Source organism: Salvelinus fontinalis, chromosome 3, assembly GCF_029448725.1.
Source record: "Salvelinus fontinalis isolate EN_2023a chromosome 3, ASM2944872v1, whole genome shotgun sequence".
Lineage (NCBI taxonomy): Eukaryota > Metazoa > Chordata > Actinopteri > Salmoniformes > Salmonidae > Salvelinus > Salvelinus fontinalis.
In genome coordinates this window covers 44,861,837-44,869,957 of record NC_074667.1, presented here as the reverse complement: position 1 = coordinate 44,869,957, position 8,121 = coordinate 44,861,837, and positions in this window count along the sequence as shown.

The window sequence follows — 8,121 nt, the reverse complement described above, 5'->3', positions numbered from 1 at the left end:
ACATAGGCTATCTGTACATTATATCCTTGTACAATCAGAGCCCACCGCATAAGGCGGCGGTTCTGATTGTACATTTGCTTTAAGAACACTAAAGGATTATGGTCCGTGAAGACCATTACAGGAAAGGCACTGGATCCCACATATACCTCAAAGAACTGTAAGGCTAGCAATAAAGCTAGCGTCTCTTGTTCAATTGTGGAGTACCTTGACTGACACGAGTTGAACTTACGGGAGAAGAAACTGACGGGCCGATCCACTCCGTCTTCATCTTCCTGTAAGAGAACCGCACCCACCCCCACTATACTAGCGTCAACCTCCAACTTAAAAGGTTTGTCAAAGTTGGGGGCGGCAAGCACTGGGGCACTACAAAGTAGCGCTTTAGCGGACTCAAAAGCATGGTTACAGTCCTTGGACCACCTAAATGGTACCTTGGGACTAAGCAGAGATGAAAGGGGAGCTACTACCGTCGAGAAATTCTTACAGAATGTACGATAGTACCCTACCATCCCTAGGAATCTGCGCAACTGGCGTCGAGTCGTGGGAGCAGGAAAAGCAACAATTGCCTCCACCTTGCCAGATACTGGGCGCACTTGACCTCGTCCCACTTGTTTCCCTAAGTAAGTCACCGTAGCCTTCCCAAACTCACACTTGGCCAAATTGAAGGTTAAAGAAGCATTCTCCAACCGCTGAAACACACTTTTCAAAGTGGAGAGATGATCAGACCAAGTAGAGGAATGTATCACCACATCATCAAGGTATGCAGTACAATTTGGCACATCTGCAAACACAATGTTAACTAGACGCTGAAAAGTAGCAGGTGCATTACACATGCCAAAGGGCATCACAGTGTATTGTACAAAGTTATCAGGCGTAACAAAAGCCGATATGTCAGAAGCTCTAGAGGTCAGAGGCACCTGCCAATAACCTTTTAACAAATCTAACTTACTAACGTAAGCAGCAGAGCCAATTCTATCAATGCAGTCATCTAATCGAGGTAGAGGAAAAGAATCAGACTTTGTAACTGCATTTACTCGACGATAGTCCGTGCATAAGCGGGACGTACCGTCAGGCTTAGGAACAAGAATACATGGGGAACTCCAGGAGCTGTTACTGGGTTTTGCCATGTCATTCTGTAATAAATAAGCTACCTCACTTTTCATTACCTCCCTTTTCTTTGCATTAACCCGGTACGGATGCTGACGTATAGGAGCAGCGTTGCCCACATCCACGTCATGTTCCAAGATGGACGTGCGACTTGGAACGTCCTGAAACACACTGAGAAAACTGTTTATCAATAGGATAAGGTCCTTAGTTTGATCGCTATCCAAATGTTCCATTTGAGAGGGTAACTTCTTCAGCATCTCTGAATTACATAGGCGTTCACACTGCTGTAACGTATGGCGTAACTCCAACCCATCCTCCTTATCCTCCTCTAGGTCCCAGCCAGGCTTCAGCACCACCGCAGCCACACTGGAGACGGCGGGCTGGACCGGCTTACTTGAGGAGCTGTCTGGAGAGTCACGTACATAATATTCTTTTAGCATGTTAACATGACACACACGGGAAGAACGCCTTCGATCTGGGGTCTTTATCACATAGTTTGTGTCACTGAGTTTCTTTTCCACCAGATATGGTCCAGAAAAACGTGCTGACAGAGATGAGCCAGGAATTGGCAACAAAACTAAAACTTGATCCCCTGGTGCAAAAGAACGGCCAACAGCCTTTTTGTCATAATGCACCTTCATGCGTTTTTGCGAAGAGGAAAGAGACTTTTGGGCCAACGCACATGCGGCGTGCAGTCTCTCCCGCATCTTACTGACATAATCCAACACATTTTTAGGGGCGGGGTCAGCTCCAATCACCAATTAGTCTGGGGTCGACCAATCAGCTGGTTGGGGAGTACTTCAGGAAGCCATCTCCTAAAACACACACACTAAAATACAAAACAGAACACAGAAACTGGGGAACGTAACACTGTCCATACCGTGAACTGCTGTCCCCGTAGCCAGTGGTGGAACTTGTCACAGATAGCCCATTTCATGGCAAAGAACTCGAGCCTGTGCGCAGGATACCTCGACTGCGCATAACTGATAGGACTTGCTCGCGAAGGCTATAGGTCTCGCTGTAGCTCCCTGTTCTTGCACCTGGGACAGCACAGCACCTAAGCCATTGCTGGACGCATCCACCGAGAGTAGAAAGGGTTTTTCGAAGTTGGGGTGGGCCAACAAAACCTGGTCCAGTAAGGCTTGCTTTAGCTGGAATAAGGCCTGTCTGCATTCTGTTGTCCAGTCGGCAGCCGTCAACTTCCTGACAGGTGAGCGTCGCTTCTTTTTCCAGCGTGGAGCCTTGTGTCCAGTAGTCAATCCAAAGAGAGGCTTTGCAATGGTCGAGCAACCTTCAATGAACTGTTGATAATACACCACCATCCCAAGGAATGACCTCAACTTCTTCTGAGATGGAATGTCAGTGCCATCTTCCATCAGATCAGCTTCTGTTACTCCTGTAATGGCCTTCACCTTCTCAGGGTCTGTAGCTACACCATCCGCGCTAATGATATGCCCCAGAAACTTCACAGACCTCTGCAGAAAGTTACACTTTTTTGGCGCCAACTTCAGGTTGTGAGCCTTGAGACGCTCAAAAACCATTTCCAGGCGCTGTATAGCCAGATCTTCAGTGGGCGCATAGACCAATACATCGTCAAGGTAACACAGCAGGCTAAGAAAGTTCTGATCCCCAAAGATGTTTAGTATCATCCTCATAAAGGTTGCAGGACTATTACATAACCCCTGTGGCATACGATTGTATTCGTACAATCCAAATGGCGACGTAAAAGCTGTGAATCTCCGGTCATCCTCATGCACTTCCACATTGTAGTAGCCAGAGGTAAGGTCCATTGTCGAGAAAAAGGCATTTCCACCTAAAGCAGCCAGTGCGTCAGCCTGGTGAGGGAGTGGGTGGGCGTCTTTGATGGTGCGAGCATTGAGCAAACGAAAATCAGTACAGAGTCTCAGGTCTCCAGACTTCTTCCATACAAGGACAAGGGGAGAGGCGAACTCACTACTAGACTTCCTTATGATTTCACGTTCTTACATCTCATTCAATGCTTGTTTGAGCTTCTCATAATGATTTGGTGAAAGGCGTCGGTAGGGCATCCGAAAGGGTTTCTCATCACTCAGTTGAATGCGGTGAAGACATCCGGAAGCTTTTCCACAATCCAACTTGTGCCTGGAAAAAATAGACTGGTACTCAGCTATGAGCTGGATGAGTTTCTTCTTACCAGCAGGAGACGCTTGACAGGAGTCGACACCAATATCAGTCAAACCTAAGTCACGTAAGACCTCAGGATCGCTTGAACTGTCAGGTCCGTCAGTATCGTGAAGTTGGCTGGAACCGTCATCAGTCAGTGTCAAGTCATCTTGGCAGTCAGTGAGTATATCAGCCGTTCTCTGCACTTGCTGCTGCTGATGAATCATCATTCACACACGAACAGTCAAAGTCCTCTAGAGCCATGCAAGGAAAGACATCGGCTAGAGTGGCGTTTCGTCTCAATGTCACTGTCTTCTGAGAAGGGTTTATCACTCTAACAGGGAGCCACCCATCCCCCCGCAATAGAGCTACTGTCCTCCCTACCAGTATTGACCTTGGTGTTGACCTTGAACTGCTGGGCTCAATGAGAACAGCACTGCCCGCTGATAGACTCTGAGTGTTTCGTAGTCTGCCCCAGACTAAGTGCTCCTGCATAGGCTCTAGAGTCACAGCCCCTTTTAGTCTCAAAGTTCCAACTTTGTCAGGTACTTCACTGTCGCTCCATCTCTCCACATTAGCCATCATATTGATTAGCTTGCTCTCTTCACCCCCGTCACACACAGGAGTATAAACCCTCTTCCAGAGATCTCCATCCGTCTTCAGGTGGCGAATCAAGTGCTTTAGGAGATTGCTGCCCAAGATGAGGTCATCACTCTGGCCTTCAACCACCAGTGTAGGCACGGCAACTCTACATCCGTACACCTCCATCTCCAGCTCACATACTCCCAAAGGCCTCGTCTTCAACCCACCACAACCAACCAAGACTACCTCTGTAGGACTCAATGATGGACTTTTCAACACTCCTGCACGCAACAGTTCAGGTAAGACCCTAGAGCTCAAGGTACAAGCCATGGATCCACTGTCAAGCATAGCTCTCACTTCCACTTCTCCTCCTATTAACACCTTGGCATAAAATAAATCATCATGTGCAGAAAGCCTCTGTGTGTTCTGCATTTTGATACTCTTCTCAGTCTCCATTTCGTCACAAACACTTTTATATACAGACTCCAAATCAACAGCTCTCACCGATGGGGACTCTACAAAAGGCCCAACACTCTCCCCTTCTACATGCAGGCCTACTAGTTTTCCGGGGGCTGAGCAGTGGTTACTGTAGGGACTCCACCAGCTGTGCTCAGAGCTGTGGCCTTGGGGCACTGAGAGCGTGCGTGGCCAGCTACATGACAAAGAAAGCAGAGGTGATTGGCCCTGCAGTGAAAGTAAGTATCATGTCCAGCATCCCCGCACACGTTACATGGCCCATTAGACTTCACTTTGCTCCTATTCCCTTTCTGGAACCTATGGTCAGACTGTTGTGGTCTCTGCTCCAGCACACGCTCTAGCATTGCAAGGATACGTTCCATCGGCTCAGCTGAGCCCTGAATAGTCTGGGCTGGGTAAGTCAACGTATTGGGTACTTCCATGTTGGGCCTCACAGCAGGCATGGTGATCGGCATGACAGCACCAACTTCCTGCTTCATTGTGATGGCTGGGGTCACCTTAGATAAGTGAGAGTACCTCTGCTCCCTCCTGTATTCATCCAGCCTCTCATGAACATCTGCAGCAGTCCACTGCTGTAATGGCTTGCACTTAAAGATAAGGGACAGTTCAGCGTTAGGACAATGTCTGATGAACATTACTGTGAGCTCACGAGATGGGTCTTCAACACTTTTTTTCTGTCTCTTTAGACAATCTTCAGCAACCTCCATAGCCCTGTTCAGTCTGAGCCAATATTCAAATGGTTGTTCATCAGTCAGAGGTAATGTGGCATAAAAGTCAGCGAGGGGCTTGAAAAAGCAGTGTCACTAAAATGTTGTTTCAGTATGTCAAAGATGGGACTCGGGCCTTTAGATAAATCAACGGAGGGATTGCTGCGTATGCCCACTTTAACAACATCACGGGCCCTCCCCATAAGCCTACCCATAACCTCAACAGCTTGGACCATCACAGATACATCCCTCTTACGCATGTAAACCATGACCATATCCTCCCACTCATGCAATGTGCACTTTTCAGAGCCATCCCCCCGAAAGTACACCGGTTCCCTGATATCAGACTTCAATACCAGGTCCAGGCCTGACACATCCAAACCCCTAGAGCTGCATGCATTCCCCATAACATTGTCCCCAACAATTGCCTTTGACTCCAAACAGGAGGCAATGTTCTCCCCAATGGAATGACCAATCTGCTGTACTATGTCTGCTATGAAATCCATGGAGACCTCCCCACTCCCTGTATTTGGCAAAACTCTGTCATACACATCCTTGGGCGTTTCCATGGGTACACTATCATCAAAACTCCCAAAACCCTCCAGTTTAGGCATAGGTGTAGAAGCAACTGGAATTTTGCCTGAACCCCTACCAACAGATGGTGACAGATTAAATGACAGGAAACCCCTACCTCTCCCAACACCTTCCATTTTAACAATGGGAAATCAACACACTAATAAAAATGTAACTAGCAAAAAAAAAAAAAATGCATATATATATTTCTTTCTTTAACCTCACGTCAAAATCTAACCTATATCTAGTACACAGGTAAAACTCACCCTACTTATATCAGATATACATTAGAATTGCAAATAAACAAGTAACACAAAAGTTATATCGTTTATCTGTGAAGTGTCTCAGCCAGAGAAATCATCAATTTCGATAATAAAACGTTGGTGGCGCTCTCTTGTGGCGAAATGCGATATCGCACTATACTGCACCAGCAACGTCTTATCTGGTTCTTCAACGGCAACCACGGTGAAGTTCTGAGATGGAAATCCAGCGAAGGATGATCCGATCCAGAAGAACGGTCACGGCACCACTGTAACAGTACTCTTCTTGCGTTGTGTACAATCAATCCTCGACACGAATTCCAACGTGTTGCACCAGTCATGGAGATTTATTCTGATAGGAACAGCACAAAATTGCACGTCATGCAATGCACGGCTCACCATCCAACTCTGCACTCACGCACGCTGGTTTGGTGCTTGTTCACTGGGGCATGTAGTTACCAAAATAATACAATTACAATATAATATCTTTAACAATGTACCTGGTAGGAACAGCACAAAATTGCACGTCATGCAATGCACGGCTCACCATCCAACTCTGCCCTCACGCACTGTACAAAATATATGAACCCCCCCCCACCAGACACAGTAAGTTGCTAGCTAGTACTGGCGGGAATTCTTTACAACCAAAATGCACAACCAATATTCTCCAAAAAACACTGCATCTTATGTGTGATGTTCGAATAACATTTACAAACAAATGTATATAAATTGTACACTTAAATCATCACTTGGGAGTATAAAAATCACTTTTGATGTACAGTGCTTTGCAACCAACAACTTACCGCTGGTTTGGTGCTTGTTCACTGGGACGATTCTAACTGAAACATCCTCCCTCGTAAGCAAGCTACGCAAACCAGCCAATAAGATGCCATGTTGAGTAGGTGACGGCAAGACAAAACTAACACCAAAAACCCATTGGCTTAACAATAAAGTGGCAAGGGGAATCACCAATAAAACCCTGTTACATGAGTAAAGGGTCTGCATACTTATGTAAATGTGATATTTTATGTTTTTATGTTGAATAAATTAGCCAAAATAATTGAAACCTGTTTTTGCTTTGTCATTATGGGATATTGTGTGTAGATTGAGGAGGGGGAAAAACTATTTAAATAACTTTAGAACAAGGCTGTAACGTAACAAAATGTGGAAAAAGTGAAGGGGTCTGAATACTTTCCGAAGGCACTGTTTATCCAAAGTATGTGGACACCCCTTCAAATTACTGGATTCGGCTATTTCAGCCACACCCCACACTTATTTAGGCTTGCCATAATAAAGGTGTTGAATACTTATTGATTCAAGACATTTAAGATTTTCATTTTTAATTCATTTGTAAAATTTCGAAAAATATAATTCCACTTTGACATTATGGGGTATTGTGTGTAGACCAGTGACAAACACATCTCTTTTTAATCCATTTGAAATTCAGGCTGTAACATAACAAAATGTAGAAAAAGTAAAGGGGTGTGAATACTTTCTAAAGGATTAGAAAAGATAATCTAGCACAAAAAATGTTAATTTAAGTTATTTTATTCTGCTTTTGGCTTCAGTTGGTTGACAATGTCCGTGTGCTTGTTGGCCATGGCAGTCCATATTGAGGCCTTGTCCAACCCCTCAAAACATATCTGGAAATGAGCTGAAAGTAAAATAATACACAAATCTTAATAATGACAAACACTACATGACCAAAAGTATGCGGACACCTGCTCATCGAACATCTCATTCCAAAATCATAGGCTTTGCTGGAACAATGGCCTCCACTCTTCATGGAAGGCTTTCCACTAGATGTTGAGACATTGCTGCAGAGACTTGCTTCCATTCAGCCACAAGAGCATTAGTGAGGTCGGGCACTGATGTTGGGCGATTAGGCCTGGCTCGCAGTCGGCGTTCCAATTCACACCAAATATGTTTGATGGGGTTGAGGTCAGGGCTCTGTGCAGGCCAGTCAAGATCTTCCACACCGATCTCGACAAACCATTTCTGTATGGATCTCGCTTTGTGCACGTGGGCATTGTCATGCTGAAACAAGAAAGGGCCTCCCCCAAACGGTTGCCACAAAGTTGGAAGCACAGAATCGTCTAGAATGTCATTGTATGCTGTACCATTAAGATTTCCCTTCACAGGAACTAAGGGGACTAGCTCGAACATTGAAAAACAGCCCCAGACGATTATTTCGGGTTTTCAAGTGAAATGGAAAGAGAGCCTGTGAAGCAACTTCCGATTTTGGATGTTAACAAGGCGACACTCAATCTTAACGC